This window comes from Rutidosis leptorrhynchoides, chromosome 1, assembly GCF_046630445.1.
Source record: "Rutidosis leptorrhynchoides isolate AG116_Rl617_1_P2 chromosome 1, CSIRO_AGI_Rlap_v1, whole genome shotgun sequence".
In the NCBI taxonomy this organism is placed as follows: Eukaryota; Viridiplantae; Streptophyta; class Magnoliopsida; order Asterales; family Asteraceae; genus Rutidosis; species Rutidosis leptorrhynchoides.
This window is the reverse complement of record NC_092333.1, coordinates 133,889,705-133,910,420: the sequence shown is the minus strand read 5'-3', so window position 1 is coordinate 133,910,420 and position 20,716 is coordinate 133,889,705.

Here is a 20,716-nt window from a genome sequence, read left to right as displayed (position 1 = left end):
TGCCCCTCTGCTGCATCTTTTGGCTATTCGAAACGTGGGCAAAATCAGAAGGAAAATCTGTTTGTTTAAGGGTTTTTATCACTGTTTTTATGTTATTCGATCCTCTCGAGGAAATTCATTTCCAAGAAAGTTCAAAGTTTATGAATAAATCCTTTAGTTCTTTGTACAATTTCCCAATTGTATGATCCGTAAAATACTAAACTCGTTAAACTTAATCCGGAACCGCGAAGAATTAATAAAGGACAAAAACAACAAAAAGAAATAGGAAGTACTAGTAATTTTAAAAGACCGAAAAAAAAAAAAAAAACAAGTAGGTAACCCTAGATAAACCTTTAGTAAAGTGATCTCATAATAGAAAGTAATGTATGAACTTACGTTCCTCCAACGCTGAATTAACTCCTTCACATCCTGAGCCCGAAAGAAAATTCCACGAACGCTTAAGAGCTCAAGAAGTAGAATCTCTTGCTAAAAATTTAGAGTCACTTTCCTTAGAATCCGACTCTGAACCAATAATTCAACCAATCATAGAGCCGATTATTAAAGAAGAAGAAGAAATGGCTGATACAAATCAAACGATGGAAGCATTAATGAAGGCCACAAGAAAAGGTCAAGGCCACGCAATCATCCAACCCACGATGACTGATGGCTTTGAAATAAAAGGTCAATTTTTACACATGGTGACTAATACATGTCAATTCGGTGGAGCCCCAAATGAGGATGCTAACGAGCATCTTCGTAAGTTTGTAAGCATTTGCAAGCTTTTCAAAATCAAAGATGTCACCGATGAAGTTGCATGTTTAAAAATCTTTCCATGGTCCTTAAAAGATGATGCAAGAGATTGGCTAGACTCATTACCAGAAGGTTATATTGAAAACTGGAATGATATGATGGATAAATTTTTGTCAGAATTCTTTCCTGCTTCAAAAGCAGCAAAATTACAAAGTGACATAAATCACTTTAAACAAAAGCCTAATGAAACTCTTTATGAAGCTTGGACCCGATTCAATAAAATGCTTCGAATATGTCCTCAACACGGGTTGAATACATTCCAAAAGGTCCAAATATTCTATAAAGGAGTCAATGTGGCAACTAGAAAAGATATAGATGTTGCAGCCGGAGGTTCGATCATGAAGAAAACACCTGAAGACGCTCACACAATCATTGCTGATTTAGCTTCCCATTCCCATAATTGGCATCAAGAAATAGAATTCTCTAGATCATCAAATGTTGCTAGAATTGAAAGCAATGATGAAATTGCTTCCTTAAAAGTTCAAATAGCAAATCAAGCAAGGCAAATCGAGAAAGTAACCAAGGAAATGCATGCTATCAGAGTAGGATGTGAACTATGCCAAGGTCCCCATCTTACTAGAGATTGTGATCAAAGTACAATGGAAGAGCAAGCAAATTTCTTAGGTTACTTACGAAAAGGTGAAATGAACTTCAGTGATTTTTCAGCTATAGAAGCAAACAACCGAAAATATCCTCCTATAAACAGCTATCAAGTAGGAGGACCTTCAGGATCAAATAATAATAACTATCAAAATAATAATAACTATCAAGGAGGAAATCCAGGTTACCAAAATAACCGGAATTTCCCAAATCAAAATCAAAGAAATCCGCCACCAGGTTATAATAACCGAAATCAACCTCAACGAAATTATCAAAATAATTTCCAACACAATCAACCACAACCATTAGCAATTATGCAACCTCAACCTGAGAGAAAATCTGGTTTAGAAGATCTCTTAAGAGATTTTATGGTTAAGCACGAGCAAAATGCAGAGCTCCAAACTCAGCAAATCCGAAATCAACAAGCAATAATACAAAACTTAGAAAGAGATGTTGGAAGGATATCCCAGTTACTCACAGAGAGACCGCCAGGTACTCTCCCCTCAAATACTCAAGTGAATCCCAACAACAACCAAACAAGGAACGAGCATGTAAATGCTATAACTACTAGAAGTGGTTTAACTACTAAACCGGAGACTCTAAAGGCCCCGGAAGTTCCTTTATCTCCTTCTGTTTTACAAATACCGGTTGATGAAAATGAGCAAGTTGACAAAGAACAAGAGAAAGATGATCCACCTGAGGTCATACCAAAGAAAAGTGAAGAACCAACAGTAAAGGTGCATAAGGAACCCATTCCATACCCAAAAGCATTAAAAAAAGACAGACTCGCGAGGCGATATGAGAAATTTGCGAACATGATTAAGCAAATTAGCATTAACATGCCACTCGCGGAGGTTCTTAGGGATATGCCCAATTATGGGAAGTTTTTAAAGGATCTCATATCCTCGAAGGGTAAATACCACGATGTTTCTGCCACATTCCTTCATGAGGAATGTTCGACCATCTTAAAGAAACAAAATGTACCTCCAAAATTAGGAGACCCTGGTAGTTTTATCATACCATGTATGATGGGTGATTCGGTAGTGTACGATGCACTAGCCGACCTAGGTGCAAGTGTTAACCTAATGCCTTACTCGTTATATTTAAAACTTGACTTAGGAGACTTAAAACCAACCCGAATGGGTATTCGATTAGCAAACCAATCATTTGATACTCCCATAGGTATAGCCGAGGATATACTTGTAAAAGTTGGCTCACTTATCTTTCCCGTCGACTTTGTTATTCTAGAAATGCAAGAGGACACAAAAGTTCCTATCATTTTAGGACGTCCTTTCCTAAACACTGCAGATGCTATCATTAATGTCCAAAAAGAACAATTGAGTCTAGGTGTGGGAAACGAGAGAATAATTTGTCACATTGACAAAGCCATGAAAAGACCCACTTCTACCGATGACTCTTGTTTTCAAATTGATGTTATAGATCTTTGTGTCGAGAATGAATTGAAGGAGCTACTTGAAATTGATATCCCGGGGTTAGCCCCGGTAAGTGAGGATGAATACTTCAATATTGATAAAGATTTTGATGAGTTGATGAAGGTGGTCACGGATGACGAGACCATAATAGAAAAAATTCCCAAGGAAGAGGAATCGTTTGAGGAAATCAAAAATGAAGATAGATTTCGTATAAAAAATTCCTTAGAAGAACCACCCGTACTAGAGCTTAAAGAGCTACCTAAACACTTGGAGTATGCTTATCTCGAAGGTACATCTCAATTACCAGTAATTATTGCTTCACATCTTTCAGATAATGAGAAGGATAAGCTAATTTCTGTATTAAAAACCCATAAAAAGGCTATAGCCTGGAAAACAACCGACATTCCGGGAATAAACCCGTCTTATTGTACACATAAAATTCTCCTTGAGAATGACTACAAACCCGTAGTACAAAGACAACGCAGGCTAAATCCCAACATGAAAAAGGTTGTTAAAAAGGAGGTCGTCAAGCTTCTTGACGCCGGGTTAATCTACCCCATCTCCGATAGTCCATGGGTTAGTCCAGTACAAGTAGTACCCAAAAAAGGGGGTACAACCGTTATATTAAATGAAAAGGACGAACTCGTCCCAACTAGAACAGTTACCGGCTGGAGAGTCTGTATTGATTACAGACGTCTAAATGATGCCACTAGAAAGGATCATTTCCCGTTACCTTTTATTGATCAAATGCTTGAACGATTAGCGGGAAAAGAATATTATTGCTTTCTAGACGGTTTCTCCGGTTACTTCCAAATTCCAATTGATCCCAACGACCAAGAAAAGACCACATTCACTTGTCCTTTCGGTACCTTTGCCTATCGCCGCATGCCGTTTGGTTTATGCAATGCACCCGGAACCTTTCAAAGGTGCATGATGGCAATCTTTGATGATATGGTAGAGGATTGTATGGAAGTCTTCATGGATGACTTTTCCGTATTTGGAGACTCCTTTGAATCGTGTCTTTTCAACCTTGAACGTATGCTTATCCAATGTGAGAAAGCAAACTTGGTCCTAAATTGGGAAAAATGCCACTTCATGGTGAAAGAGGGCATTGTACTTGGTCACAAAATATCTCGTGCGGGAATAGAGGTAGATAAAGCTAAAATTGAAGTTATCTCTAAGCTACCTAAACCATCAAATGTTAAAGCCATTAGAAGCTTTCTTGGTCACGCAGGATTCTATAGGCGATTTATCAAAGATTTTTCTAAAATCTCCCGCCCATTGACCAAGCTTCTTGAAAAGGATGCTCCATTTGACTTTGACACTAATTGCGAGAATGATTCTTAAGTCAAAACTCACACAAGCTCCCATTATGGTATCTCCAGATTGGAGTATGCCATTTGAGCTAATGTGTGACGCAAGCGACTATGCTTTAGGTGCTGTTTTAGGACAACGTCCCGATAATCATTTTCTTCCGATTTATTATGCAAGTAAAACTCTAACAGGAGCCCAAATTAATTATACCACCACGGAAAAAGAACTCCTGGCGGTTGTTTATGCATTCGATAAATTTTGGTCATATTTGGTGTTGTCCAAGACCATTGTTTACACGGACCATTCGGCACTTAGGTATTTATTCTCGAAACTAGATGCAAAACATCGTCTCATACATTGGGTTCTTTTACTTCAAGAATTTGACATTGAGATACATGACAAGAAAGGAGCTGAGAATCTAGCTGCCGATCATTTATCCCGACTTGAAAACCCCGAATTAGATAAACTTGATGATACAATCATCAAAGATACATTTCCTGACGAATCTCTAATGAGGGTTGAAAAAGAATCTGAAATCCCATGGTTTGCCCATTTTGCAAACTATCTTGCTTCAGACATTCTACAAAAAGGACTTACTTATCAGCAAAAGAAGAAATTCTTTGCAGATTTGAAGTCATATTTCTGGGAATACCCAGACCTATTTCGTGTTGGTGCGGATCAAATAATTCGCCGTTGTGTGTACGGACAAGAAGCTCAACAAATTCTTGAGCATTGCCATCAAGGGCCAACCGGTGGTCATTTCGGACCAAACCACACTGCAAGAAAAATCCTTGAATCGGGCTTTTATTGGCCCACGATCTTTAAAGATGCCCATGATTTCGTTCGGACTTGTAACGCATGCCAACGAACGGGTAACATCACGAAAAAGGATGAGATGCCTCAAACCGGCATCCAAGTTTGTGAAATCTTTGACATTTGGGGAATCGATTTCATGGGACCCTTTCCAAGTTCACATAAGTGCAAGTACATACTAGTAGCCATTGATTATGTATCCAAGTGGGCTGAAGCAAAAGCTTTGCCTACAAATGATGCTAGGGTGGTGGTAAACTTCTTGAAAAATCTCTTCTCACGCTTTGGAATCCCAAAAGCACTCATATCCGACCGAGGAACACATTTTACCAACAACCTTCTTGAAAAGGTGTTGAAGAAGTATGGCGTAACTCATCGTTTCTCTACTCCGTACCACCCGCAAACAGGTGGTCAAGTGGAGAACACGAATCGTGCCTTAAAACGCATACTTGAGAAGACGGTTAATAACAACCCTAAAATCTGGCAACGCAAGTTAGATGACGCGTTGTGGGCTTTTAGGACTGCATATAAAACACCAATAGGTACCACACCATTTAGACTTGTATACGGTAAAGCGTGTCATCTACCTGTTGAAGTTGAACACAAGGCATACTGGGCTATGAAAGAATGTAATACTGACCTTGTACAAGCCGGAGAAAATAGGTTATTACAACTTAACGAACTAGATGAATTAAGATTACAAGCCTACGAAAATTCAAAAACATATAAAGAAAAAACTAAAGTATGGCACGATGCACGATTAAAAAAGAAAGAATTTGAACAAGGGGATAAAGTATTGGTATTCCAATCACGTTTCAAGTTTTCACCTGGTAAACTTAGATCCCGATGGACTGGGCCATATATAATAAAACAGGTTTTTCCATCTGGATATGCAGAGTTGTATGGTAAAGACGGTGGAACTTTCAAAGTGAACGGACACAGACTCAAGTTATACTTTGAAGAAATCAATACTACGGAAAGAGACGAAATCACCTTCTACCCTAAGGACAAATAAATTCAGGGTAACTCTAAGGTTTTAAACTCCATTCTCGATTTTTATTCTTATCTTTAAGAGTGGGGTTAGATTGGTCTTTCCCTAGCAGACCCTAAAGAACTAGTCTTCTCCCTCCATTCTACCTTTTTAATTTCTTTTTGTTTTTATTGTGTAATTTCAAGATGCGCCGATAAGATTTTACCGAGGGATGTGGTGTTAGATATTAAGAAAAGATGCGATAAGGCGAGGAAAGAAGAAAGACAGAAACTAAATGAGACAAACTATGCAAGAGGAAAATCTAAATCAGCTAAAAGGCGTCGAGCACGTCATTTGGGTAAATGTGTGAAATGTGGAAAACCGACTCACTCCGGAGATTGTCCAAAGAACCAAACGGACTCTAATTACGAGTACGTAACCTTATGCCGAGAAGGGCCTTTAAAATGTGCAGAAGAAAACCTATTAAACCAGCGAGGTTACGCCTACGAAGCAATGGGGAGCGAAATAATGCGACTCCACTACGAGGCGAGCCAACGAGGCTTCACTCTTTAAATCTTTTTCTCGCCAATTGTGTGTTTGTGCATTTTTTGTGTGTAATGTTTTGGTGTGTTTGGTTTGTTTTTGTTTGTTGTATGTTCTATTAAAACGGTCTACCATTTAAAAGTGATGAACCTTGAGTTCAATATGTTTTCATTAAAAACGATAAATGTTAAGTGTTACAACTGAATTATCGTTTTTCAAATTGCACGAAATTTCTTGTTGGATTCATAAGATATCTGTTAAATAGTAAACCACGAAATGAAAATAAAAATTTAAAAAAAAAAATCCTTTCTACTAAATTGAAGGTGAAACGCCTTGAGTTTAACTTGTTTCTTTGAAAATGAAAATGTTAGGTGTCACAACTGAATTTTCATTCTTCAAAATTGCACAGAATTATTTTTTGTTAAATTCTAAAAGTCTATAGTAGATTGAAAAAAATATACCTTTTTATCAATAACCGTAAAAATATATAACTTGTAAATCTTTGTCGTGGATAATGATAGGTTTGACGACCGAATTTATCTCTACCTAGTCGATAGGAAACAAAGTTTTAAGTTTGAAAATTAGTTGATTTAAGGGTATACAACAAAAATAGAGTGTATTTTAATTCATTTAATTTTTATTTTTCATGTACTTATTTTTAAAATTAAAAACGTTAATCTTTTTAACACAAAAATAGAGTGTTTTATTTTATTTTAATTTTGTTTTCGAAAAAGATTTAAAACTTTAACTTTTAATGGATTGAATTTTATAAATTGAAATTAAAAATTTATAAACGGATTATGATCAGGTATAACAACCGAATTTCCGTTCCAAATATAAATTTATAAAAGATATTTTAAAATCAATTGATTATAAGTTTTAAAATAAAAAAAATATTAGCGGTGTGTTTTAATATTCTCTTTTGCTTTTTACAGAAATTTTAAGTGTGGGGTAAAATTTTTGTACTCTTGAAGTACAACCCCATATTTTGTATGTTTTTAAAATGGTTTTGATAGGTACAGAAGAAAATGCAATTAGACGAAACGAAACATCAAATTACATTGTGATACAAAAATTGGATACAATCATAGGTAAAACAATTTAAGAAAATCCAAATCGGTTAACAAAGGAAGTTCCAAATATTCTACACTTTTTGTCCTCTCAAATTTATAAATTATTATCTGATTTTATGTAATGAGGGCATTACATAATCTTAAGTGTGGGGTGAGAATATATAAATTCTCGAGAACTTATAAGTTATTGGTTTTTATGAAAAATTTGAAAATTTGGAAACAAATATATCTAATCAATTTTTAAGGTAACTACGAGCAATTAAAGATCAGGTGTAAAAACCGGAATTGTTGTCTCCATACAGTAAAAATACATAAGTATATTTGTTTAAAACGTATAAAAGAAAAAGAAAAAAAACATTTATAACAAGAATTTATAAATCCTTATGTTAAGAACCATTTATCACATGTTTCTTTGAAGTTTATTGCAGATATCATTGCTAAGGAATGTATAAACCTGAATATTCCATTATCACGAGTAATAGAGGATGAATCAAGTCCATCCTATAAGGAAGTAAAGTCTTCCAAATTGACACACTTGCTAACTTATGTTAGAAGATGTAGTCCAGAACAGCTGTAGGTTGACGAAAAATCTTGAAAAGTCATCCCTAAAATCGGCTGGAAATCCACCTAACCTCAGCATCAAACAGGGTTTTTGGTGGTCAGATTTATCCTAACCATGAGAAGGATAAGTTTCGTACAATGGGGGGCACAATGCAAATTAGCTTTTAAGACTAATGAATCTAATCCCCAGATGGATGATCTCCGTAAAGATTAATAGCATCTATGTTTGACCGCGGTCAACATACATATGCCATAACAAATTGAGGTGTGCAAACTCATGGTTCACCGATGATATTTGGACACGATATAATTTTGTTCTAAAACTTATGCTATTTTATGAATTATATTGTGTAAAACTATTTTTGGACAATTGGCTTCAAGTTCCATGATACTACAATCATGGGGGCGAATAGCTTGCTAATCGCCGACTGAGACTTCTGTTTTCAGTTACCCTCAACCGGAATTTGAGGTTAAAACCGGAAAACGTGTCTAGTGTAAAAACTAGCATGACATTTTATATAAATCATAAAACGTTTTCACAAAGGTCCAATTTTCCCTAAGGATCCAAATTTTTAAACCTTAATCACGAGTTTCAACTTTGTTTCTGTTGTCAGAATTTCATTTCGTGTGGTGTGCGTGTGATTCAATAAAAATTGTGTAGTGTTTCCAACTTATTCCATATAGCGTGTGTTTCATTTCGTGTAGCGTGTGTTGTGTGATTTAATGTTCGATAAGGAAAAATATGTAATGTTCCGATTCTGTTTAAAAGATGTAATTGCTTGAGGACAAGCAATGTTTAAGTGTAGGGTATTTTGATATTGCTCAAAATGAACATATATTTAGTCGCAATATCGGTCCAAAATAATAAGTTTGTATTTGTATTTGTATCACTTTTCGGTTGTAATTGTATAAATAAAGAAAAGTGAAGACGGGGTGCGAAAATGAAGATATGTCAAGAAAACGTCAAAACACGATAAAGGTACAAGTTAACAAGTACAAAGTACAAGTTCGCGAAGCATGAAGAAAAATTGTCAGCACACCAGAGATGGGTAGCTTCAACTCTCGCATCACTTGGATTTTTTAAGTCAAGAGCTGGGACATACACTTAACAATAAAAAAAATAAACAAGTGTGTCAAGTATCATGACCAAGATTAAAAATCAATAAAAGTTAGGCAAAGGTGATCTTGTTTCTGTATTAAAATGGGAAGTGGTCAAAGTGGCAAAGACACACATAATAAACAATAATAAAATGTTAGGTGAAAATTTACTTATGATCATATTAAAATGGGAAAGCAGAACAAGTTGAAAAGAAGAGGATATATACACACACAGACGACATATACAGAGAAGTGAGAGTTCCAAGAGTCAGTAGTACACAAGGAGTCACTAGTGCAAAGTTCCAAGAGTCAATTCAAAAAGAGAGTAAAACACACAAATCCATACTACACACATATACAATATACATGTACGCACACAGAAAAAGAGAGAGATACTACAAAAATTATTAGTCTTTTTATTTTTCAAGTATCCGTATTATTTTCAGTCCCGAGTGTAATATTTAGGATAGTTTCAATATTTAAGGGTGTATTGTTCGTGATTAAGGGTATTATTGTACGCGTGAAAGGGTGTTGTTATTGTAATTTTTCTACCGTTTAAAGTTAATGAAAGTGAAGAAGATTTTCGTAAGTATATTCCGTTAAAATTATCGTTATCAATTTTTATCGTTATTGTTATGTTTGTATATCTATATTTTTATGTTTACCCTAGCATAATGAGTAGCTAAATTTCCCTAGTGTTTGCTTAGATGTAGAGCCCCTAGTGAAATGGATTGTTATCATTTGCAAAATAAAAATGTAACTTAAGTGTTTTTAATATTGAGCCTAATTAAATGAACCATTATTATGTAATTGGATATTTAACCCCTGTCACTTAATTTATGAGATAAAAATAACGAAAGTTATTTTTATTTATATAAATTAAGCTTCAACATTAAAAGTGATTTAGACGAGTTTTATGAATAATTTACTAACACTAAATTAGGAATAAAGTTCGGTGGTTTGGGTAATATCACTAGTCACATAAAAGTGAAATTGTAAAAAGGGAAACCGTTATGATTTGGGTTTTGGCGAAGGTCAAAACTGGGTTGGGTCTCAATTTAAACACTTAGGGACTAGTAACTAACTAAATAAAATCCGGTGAAAATTAGATTTAATTCAGTTAGTCAAAACTTTATATTTTTTCGAAAGGAAAATATAAGTTTATTACTAAACATTTTAATACGAGCTTAAACTTAAAACAATCCATGGATCTAGGGGTGACACATTTAAGTAAACACTCCTATTTTTATATATTGTAAAATCATTATTATCATTATTATTTACGTATTATTATTATTCACTAAAAAAAAATATCACTCCGTATAATTAAACATATCACTCCGTATAATTAACATATCATGTAATTTAGGGTTTCATATATTTTAAGTTAAAATTTAGGATTTCATATAATTTAGGTCAAAATTAGGGTTTTGAATAGAATATTATTATAATTAGGTTATTAATTTATATTAGGTTATAATTAGGTTAGAATGTTTTAATCTTATAATTAGTATTAATATAATTTAAAATTAGTAATTAGCTTATAATTAGTTAATTATTATAATTCCTATTAGTTTATATTAATTTTAATTAAAACATGTCATTTAGTTAATTTAAATAAATTTATATTATAATTGCTCAAAACAAAATTCTAATCATATAGTTTTATTAAAAGTTATTGTTTTAATTAATTACCCTTTAGTAATAAAATATTCGCATCATAATTAGTATAATTTCACTTAGTTCCTTTTTAAGTTAATTATTGTAATATTGTAATTTTATTTATGAAGTAAATTAGTTAAGTTATTTTCTTTTACTGTTATATTATAAATTCCTAATCCAAAACCCCCTTTAATTAAGTTTGACATCAAAGACTATTAAAAACCATTAAACACTCCATCTCCCTGTGGAACGAATCGGATTTACCGACAAACTAAACTACACGGATAGGACTAGTTGCCTATATGTGTGTGAAATCAACCTAAATTCAATAAAATACCACATATACAATAAATCAATTCGTGTAACAAAACAACTCAAATCCGTTCATAAATAAAGGTATAGTTTCACGCTCATCAGTTGTGAAGATAATTCTAGCTAGTACACAAGTCGTTCAGCAAAGGCAATAAAGACACGTAATTCATACGTCCAGAAACAAGTCATGCATTCTGGTTTTACTAGGATTACTTCCCATCCTTAGTCTTGTGGAACATAACCGTTATGGCCGTTGATAAGACAGCGTGTTGTAACGTCGTCAAAGGGACGAGGGTTACGTAATGTCCAACAGTCCCGTAACAATCTAAAAACCTCATTTCTTACCCCAATTACCGACTCCGTCACTTGTGGAAACGTTTTGTTTAATAGTTGTAGCCCGATGTTCTTGTTCTCACTTTGGTGAGAAACGAACATTACTAATCCGTAAGCATAACATGCTTCTTTATGTTGCATGTTAGCCGCTTTTTCTAAATCACGAAGTCCAATATTCGGATATATTGAGTCAAAATAATTTCTTAACCCGTTGCGTAAAATAGCATTTGGGTTCCCCGCAATATATGCGTCAAAGTAAACACATCGTAACTTATGGGTTTCCCAATGTGATATCCCCCATCTTTCAAACGAAAGTCTCTTATAAACCAAGACATTCTTGGAACGTTCTTCGAATGTCTTACAAACTGATCTCGCCTTAAATAGTTGTGCCGAGGAATTCTGACCGACTCTAGACAAGATTTCATCAACCATGTCTCCGGGTAGGTCTCTTAAAATATTGGGTTGTCTATCCATTTTGTGTTTTTAAACTGTAAAATAGACAAGAGTTAGATTCATAAAAAAAAATACTTATTAATACAAGCAATTTTTACATACATCATAAAGCATAAGCACACTATATTACATATATTACACCACACGAATACAACTATCTTATTCCGACTCGCTCGTTTCTTCTTCTTCGGTTTTGGTTCGTTTTGCCAAGTTTCTAGGGATATATGATGTTCCGCTAATACTAACTGTCGTTTTCCACAACGGTTTAGAAAAACCTGGTGGTTTAGAGGTTCCCGGGTCATTGTTACAACTTAAGGACTTCGGGGGTTGACGATACATATAAAGTTCATCGGGGTTGGAATTAGATTTCTCTATTTTTATGCCCTTTCCCTTATTATTTTCTTTTGCCTTTTTAAATTCAGTTGGGGTAATTTCTATAACATCATCGGAATTCTCGTCGGAATCCGATTCATCGGAGAATTGGTAATCCTCCCAATATTTTGCTTCCTTGGCGGAAATACCATTGACCATAATTAACCTTGGCCGGTTGGTTGAGGATTTTCTTTTACTTAACCGTTTTATTATTTCCCCCACCGGTTCTATTTCTTCATCCGGTTCCGATTCTTCTTCCGGTTCCGATTCTTCTTCCGGTTCCGACTCTTCTTCCGGTTCCTCTTCGGGAACTTGTGAATCAGTCCACGAATCATTCCAATTTACATTTGACTCTTCATTATTATTAGGTGAGTCAATGGGACTTGTTCTAGAGGTAGACATCTATCACATAATATCAAACGTGTTAAGAGATTAATATATCACAAAATATTCACATGTTAAAAATATATAGTTTCCAACAAAATTTATTAAGCAATCATTTTTCAACTAAACACGGTCGAAGTCCAGACTCACTAATGCATCCTAACAAACTCGATAAGACACACTAATGCAAAATTCTGGTTCTCTAAGACCAACGCTCGGATACCAACTGAAATGTCCCGTTCTTATTGATTAAAAACGTTCCATATTAATTGATTTCGTTGCGAGGTTTTGACCTCTATATGAGACGTTTTTCAAAAACTGCATTCATTTTAAAACAAACCATAACCTTTATTTCATCAATAAAGGTTTAAAAAGCTTTACGTAGATTATCAAATAATGATAATCTAAAATATCATGTTTACACACGACCATTACATAATGGTTTACAATACAAATATGTTACAACAAAATAAGTTTCTTGAATGCAGTTTTTACACAATATCATACAAGCATGGACTCCAAATCTCGTCCTTATTTAAGTATGCGACAGCGGAAGCTCTTAATAATCACCTGAGAATAAACATGCTTAAAACGTCAACAAAAATGTTGGTGAGTTATAGGTTTAACCTATATATCAAATCATAATAATAGACCACAAGATTTCATATTTCAATACACATCCCATACATAGAGATAAAAATCATTCATATGGTGAACACCTGGTAACCGACATTAATAAGATGCATATTTAAGAATATCCCCATCATTCCGGGACACCCTTCGGATATGATATAAATTTCGAAGTACTAAAGCATCCGGTACTTTGGATGGGGTTTGTTAGGCCCAATAGATCTATCTTTAGGATTCGCGTCAATTAGGGTGTCTGTTCCCTAATTCTTAGATTACCAGACTTAATAAAAAGGGGCATATTCGATTTCGATAATTCAACCATAGAATGTAGTTTCACGTACTTGTGTCTATTTTGTAAATCATTTATAAAACCTGCATGTATTCTCATCCCAAAAATATTAGATTTTAAAAGTGGGACTATAACTCACTTTCACAGATTTTTACTTCGTCGGGAAGTATGACTTGGCCACTGGTTGATTCACGAACCTATAACAATATGTACATATATATCAAAGTATGTTCAAAATATATTTACAACACTTTTAATATATTTTGATGTTTTAAGTTTATTAAGTCAGCTGTCCTCGTTAGTAACCTACAACTAGTTGTCCACAGTTAGATGTACAGAAATAAATCGATAAATATTATCTTGAATCAATCCACGACCCAGTGTATACGTATCTCAGTATTGATCACAACTCAAACTATATATATTTTGGAATCAACCTCAACCCTGTATAGCTAACTCCAACATTCACATATAGAGTGTCTATGGTTGTTTCGAAATATATATAGATGTGTCGACATGATAGGTCGAAACATTGTATACGTGTCTATGGTATCTCAAGATTACATAATATACAATACAAGTTGATTAAGTTATGGTTGGAATAGATTTGTTACCAATTTTCACGTAGCTAAAATGAGAAAAATTATCCAATCTTGTTTTACCCATAACTTCTTCATTTTAAATCCGTTTTGAGTGAATCAAATTGCTATGGTTTCATATTGAACTCTATTTTATGAATCTAAACAGAAAAAGTATAGGTTTATAGTCAGAAAAATAAGTTACAAGTCGTTTTTGTAAAGGTAGTCATTTCAGTCGAAAGAACGACGTCTAGATGACCATTTTAGAAAACATACTTCCACTTTGAGTTTAACCATAATTTTTGGATATAGTTTCATCTTCATAATAAAAATCATTTTCTCAGAATAACAACTTTTAAATCAAAGTTTATCATAGTTTTTAATTAACTAACCCAAAACAGCCCGCGGTGTTACTACGACGGCGTAAATCCGGTTTTACGGTGTTTTTCGTGTTTTCAGGTTTTAAATCATTAAGTTAGCATATCATATAGATATAGAACATGTGTTTAGTTGATTTTAAAATTCAAGTTAGAAGGATTAACTTTTGTTTGCGAACAAGTTTAGAATTAACTAAACTATGTTCTAGTGATTACAAGTTTAAACCTTCGAATAAGATAGCTTTATATGTATGAATCGAATCATGTTATGAACATCATTACTACCTTAAGTTCCTTGGATAAACCTACTGGAAAATAGAAAAATGGATCTAGCTTCAACGGATCCTTGGATGGCTCGAAGTTCTTGAAGCAGAATCATGACACGAAAACAAGTTCAAGTAAGATCATCACTTGAAATAAGATTGTTATAGTTATAGAAATTGAACCAAAGTTTGAATATGATTATTACCTTGTATTAGAATGATAACCTACTGTAAGAAACAAAGATTTCTTGAGGTTGGATGATCACCTTACAAGATTGGAAGTGAGCTAGCAAACTTGAAAGTATTCTTGATTTTATGTAACTAGAACTTGTAAAATATATGAAGAACACTTAGAACTTGAAGATAGAACTTGAGAGAGATCAATTAGATGAAGAAAATTGAAGAATGAAAGTGTTTGTAGGTGTTTTTGGTCGTTGGTGTATGGATTAGATATAAAGGATATGTAATTTTGTTTTCATGTAAATAAGTCATGAATGATTACTCATATTTTTGTAATTTTATGAGATATTTCATGCTAGTTGCCAAATGATGGTTCTCACATGTGCTAGGTGACTCACATGGGCTGCTAAGAGCTGATCATTGGAGTGTATATACCAATAGTACATACATCTAAAAGCTGTGTATTGTACGAGTACGAATACGGGTGCATACGAGTAGAATTGTTGATGAAACTGAACGAGGATGTAATTGTAAGCATTTTTGTTAAGTAGGAGTATTTTGATAAGTGTCTTGAAGTCTTTCAAAAGTGTATGAATACATATTAAAACACTACATGTATATACATTTTAACTGAGTCGTTAAGTCATCGTTAGTCGTTACATGTAAATGTTGTTTTGAAACCTTTAGGTTAACGATCTTGTTGAATGTTGTTAACCCATTGTTTATTATTACAAATGAGATGTTAAATTGTTATATTATCATGATATTATGATATATAATATATCTTAGTATGATGTATATACAGTTAAATGTCGTTACAACGATAATCGTTACATATATGTCTCGTTTCGAAATCATTAAGTTAGTAGTCTTATTTTTACATATGTATTTCATTGTTAATACACTTAATAATATATTTACTTATCATTTAACATAATTAACCAAGTGTATCAATATCTTAATATGATTCATATGTACCTAGTAAGACGTTGTTATAACGATAATCGTTATATATATCGTTTTCGAGTTTCTTAAATTAATAGTCTCATTTTTATGTATATAACTCATTGTTAAAATACCTAATGAGATACATACTTATAATAAAAACATGTTAACTATATATATAACCATATATATGTCATCGTATAGTTTTTACAAGTTTTAACGTTCGTGAATCACCGGTCAACTTGGGTGGTCAATTGTCTATATGAAACATATTTCAATTAATCAAGTCTTAACAAGTTTGATTGCTTAACATGTTGGAAACATTTAATCATGTAAATATCAATCTCAATTAATATATATAAACATGGAAAAGTTCAGGTCACTACATATATGTTCCGAAGATATGCCCATGACATTAAATAATATAAAGTCCATTTATCCTATTCGGTCACACGCAAAGGCCAATCATAAATTGTTTGATCTACCTTCTAATTGGGAATTAATTTATTCAACTTTTGATAATGGTTTAATAAATTATATAAGTTTGAGATTTATTTAATTAATTAGTTAAAAATTGTTTAACTAGTAATTAATTAAATAAAGTGTAAGTAAACTAGATACATTGTATCTAGTCACATTGGTTTAACCAATCTTACACTCCACTTCACATGGGAGAGAGAAAAGCATGCTTGCTTTTTATTTAACCCATACATGCAACTAGTAGAGTGTGCATTCCATCAAATCTCATAACTCACTCCCTCATCTTTTTCTCTCATCTTCAAGTAACTAAAATACTTGAGATCCAATTTTGGGTTCGGTTAAGGAAGAAGAACTGATCCGATTAGTAGAAGGTGTAGATCGAGCAAGGTTGGAACTTTGGGTGCCTACCGTTTAGAGGAACTCTTCTATGGGTTCTCCACAATGATCTTCAAAAGGAGCTACAAAGTTTGTAATCTTATCCTTCTCTTGTTAGATTTATATTTTGTTTGCTAAAAGTTTTGTACATGAGTCCTTGAAAGAGTATAATTTTGTAATATTTTGAAATTGCTTCCGCTCGCTTTTAAGACCCAAAAATCCATTAAATTCATTGAACACATTAATAGTATTAAGTAAGCTCTCTTTGTAAGTTTGTGCCATTGGGAAACAATGACCACATCATCCATATCATTTATATACATTAATTAATAATTTCTTAAATAACTTACCAAATAATAATTGCATGATATTTATTATTTTTTATAAAGTATAAAATATACTAAGTAAATTGTATTGTATATGATTAAATATATGATTAAAAAGTATGCAATTCAAATTTAAATAATATAATAAGCAAAATAATAATATTGTTAAATTATTATGTCGAGCTCAAGCTTCTTTAAATTTAGACGAGTTGAACTTGAGTTTTATATGCTAGGCTCGAACCGAGTCAAGCTCGATGTCAACAAATTCTAAACGAGCCAAATTGAAGACCAGTTGAACTCGAGCTCGGCTTGTTTACGCATATAGTTGTTTCTGAGCTCATCACATATTATTATGTGTTCAATATATTAAATAAACAATTTTTTGAATGCGTGTTTTTCTCTTCTTATACAGAATATACAAAAAATTTGATAAAAAAATCATACGATCACAGTTTCATTACGTTTGTACCTAACATTCGTTGTTGCGTCAAAATCGATGTTATATTTAATGATACACATATCCGCATGCCTATGCGGAATACGCATCTAAGTCCTAGCATGTGTATTAGATAACATATATCTATACGCTAATAATGGAACAAGGGTTTAGCCGCGCTTTCTATGCGTCTATACCATTGGATGCGTTCTTTTCTGACTTGGTCAAATGCTTACCTAGTTCACCAAGTAAAACGATAAACTTAACCAAACTTTTATTCGGTTTCCTTAATTAATGCAAGTTGGTTATGGAATGGATTACGGTTATATGGGGATAGAATCCCATTCAAACCCTAATTGCTAGCCTATAAATACACGGCTCTAAAACCCTAAGAGGCATCACATTTACATACGTACAAAGCATACTACATTGAAGAATAAGCATTCTTGCAATCATCACGTACAAAGCATACTCGACTTTTTATTCATAGGCTTTGACTGTATAATTGAAGCTCGAATCTGAACAATATGATCTAAAACTTTGTAGAGACAATCACTACAAGCATTAGAACACTTCTCCATTTACATTTTTCTTCAATTCGTTCTGAAATGATTCAAAGGCCAAATCAAATTCGTTGTTGAACAAATGAAGAACATGAATCGAATTGCTTTAAATCTGTTATTGTTGATGTGTTATGATCGATCACGAATGTTAGGATTCATGTAAGGAACATATTTCTGTACTTAATTCGTGTTGAGATTCAAGTCTAGATTCCTTCATGAATACCCTTTTTTCGAGGTTAACAAGTTGTATTGGATTATATTACACATTCCTAAATATAGCCTACAAATCTACAATAGTATTTTTTTTGGTATATGACCTACATTAAAAAAAGTATATAATCATTTGATAGCCTTAATAATTTTTTATAACAATGTTTTAAGAGTGAGTGTCAGTGCTCATGATAGTGCTTGAGAGTTAAAATGAGTTCACAGATATATTTTCAACCAATTAAAAAAAGTAAAAAAGAAAAAAATAGAAATATCAATGCCCATGTGTGCAGACGTTGAGGAAGAACCTTAAAAGGGACTTTTGAACGGGATTGGGAAACATTGAAGTTCAGTGTCCACAATGCTGAACAATGATTATTATCCCTCCACTTCGTGAGCTCTTACAAAATACAGAATGAATTAGTTGCTAACTAACACATTATTAGTTAGACCTACTATTTTGTGACCCAAACTTATTGCAAAAATGATTTCAAGACATGCAACAAGGTCCTTTGTCATCCAAAGGCTATGACAAATAGACAAAAAGAAAAAAAGGAAAAAAAAGAAAGAAAAAAGAAAAAAAAAAGAATGTTCGGATTTGTCTTATGTGCTACTTCGTCACATTATTCAAGCTTTTCAACCAACGTGCTCTCCAAATGCAAGAGAGCAAGTGAAATGCGATCAGGCACTGCATTTCCGACCACCACTCGAAGACGAGGAGGACTAGATTACCCGAGGTTATTTATGATCAACATTAATTATTGTTAATGTGATGTTAAATTAATTTAATGTTTTATCTTTAATCAATATGTTATATGATATAATCTCACATTGACTAGAGAACAAACTAGTTGGTGCCTTATAAGGGTGGGTGTTCTCTCCTCCTTCAAACTGGCTTTTGGGAGTGAGTTCTACACTTTCCCTTGTAAGGTTGATGCATGCTTAGTGTGGGATAGGCTTGTATCATTGGTGCTTTCATTAAGAGATCCCATCTTTCGAGATCCCAACACCTGGGAGTGGTGGCCTATGGAGTGGTGGCTTGGACCGGAAGAGAGGATGCCAACCGTGACCAACATAGTCTTCACTAACGAGGCCTCGGAGTGGTGGCTTGGACCGAAAGAAAGGGTGTCAACCGTGACCAACGAGGACGTTGGATCTTTAAAGGGTGGAGTATTGATATAATCCCACATTGACTAGAGAACAAACTAGTTGGTGCCTTATAAGGGTGGGTGTTCCCTCCTCCTTCAAGCTGACTTTTGAGAGTGAGTTCTACACTTCCCCTTGTAAGGTTGATGCATGCCTAGTGTGTGATAGTCTTGTATAATTATATTTAAGTTGATATAAAAGAAAATTATTATCTTATTTGTATTGATTGAGGAGAAAGAAAAACTAAGGGTGTTATTGTACGAAATTAGCTGGAGCTAGAGCTTATAGCTAGAGTTTATAGTTGGAGTTGGAGGTTGACCTGAAGTTTATTATAAGAGTTTGTTTAAAAAAATAGAGTTTGTGACTTTCAAGACCTTATGATATTTAACCTTTGTTTGGTAATAAAAAATAGAGCTTATGAACAAATAGAGTTTAAAAATAAGCTTCTCATATCAAGCTTAAAAAATAAGATTCTAGCTCTTGATATGTTAAATAACATTACTACCCTTTGAAAAATTATTTAATATACATTATGTTGTCTTTTTTAGACAATTTACAACTATAAGATACAACTCCAACTACTTTACCAAACATTTATGAAAACTAATAAGCTTCAGTTTCAAGCTTAAAAAATAAGCTCCAGCTACCAGCTCTAACTGTAAGCTCCAGCTTCAGCTTCAGCTAGTTTCACCCAAACACACCATAAAGCTGGAGTTTATTATTTTTCGTAGGTGTTTAGTAAAGTTGATGGAGTTGAAGTTTATTGTTGCTAATTGACTAATAAGGACATTAAATATAATATGCGAAATAATAATGAATAGGCTTCTTCGTAATTTTATATATCACAAGCTCTATTTTTTTCCATAAGCTTCTTGAGAGGAGCTTAATTATTAAACTCTACTTTTACAAGCTTTACTTTTCTAAGCTCTACCTTTTTTTGTTATCTAACAAAGCTGAAAAATCATAAGTTCTTCAAAATCGTAAGCTCTATTTTCTTAAGCTCCCATAAACTCTTGAAATTGATCATCCAAACACACCATAGATAATGAGTTGAGATTAAAATAAACTCAGTTAATCAATTTTTAAAAACAATGTTCAATCAAATTTTCAAAAATCAACATAACATTAAAAAATTTGATTTTTTCGTTCTCTCGTTTCACTAGGAGTTGTAGTTGTATTAAAGACCCTAAGAGCTCTCCTTATTGAAGGTCAAT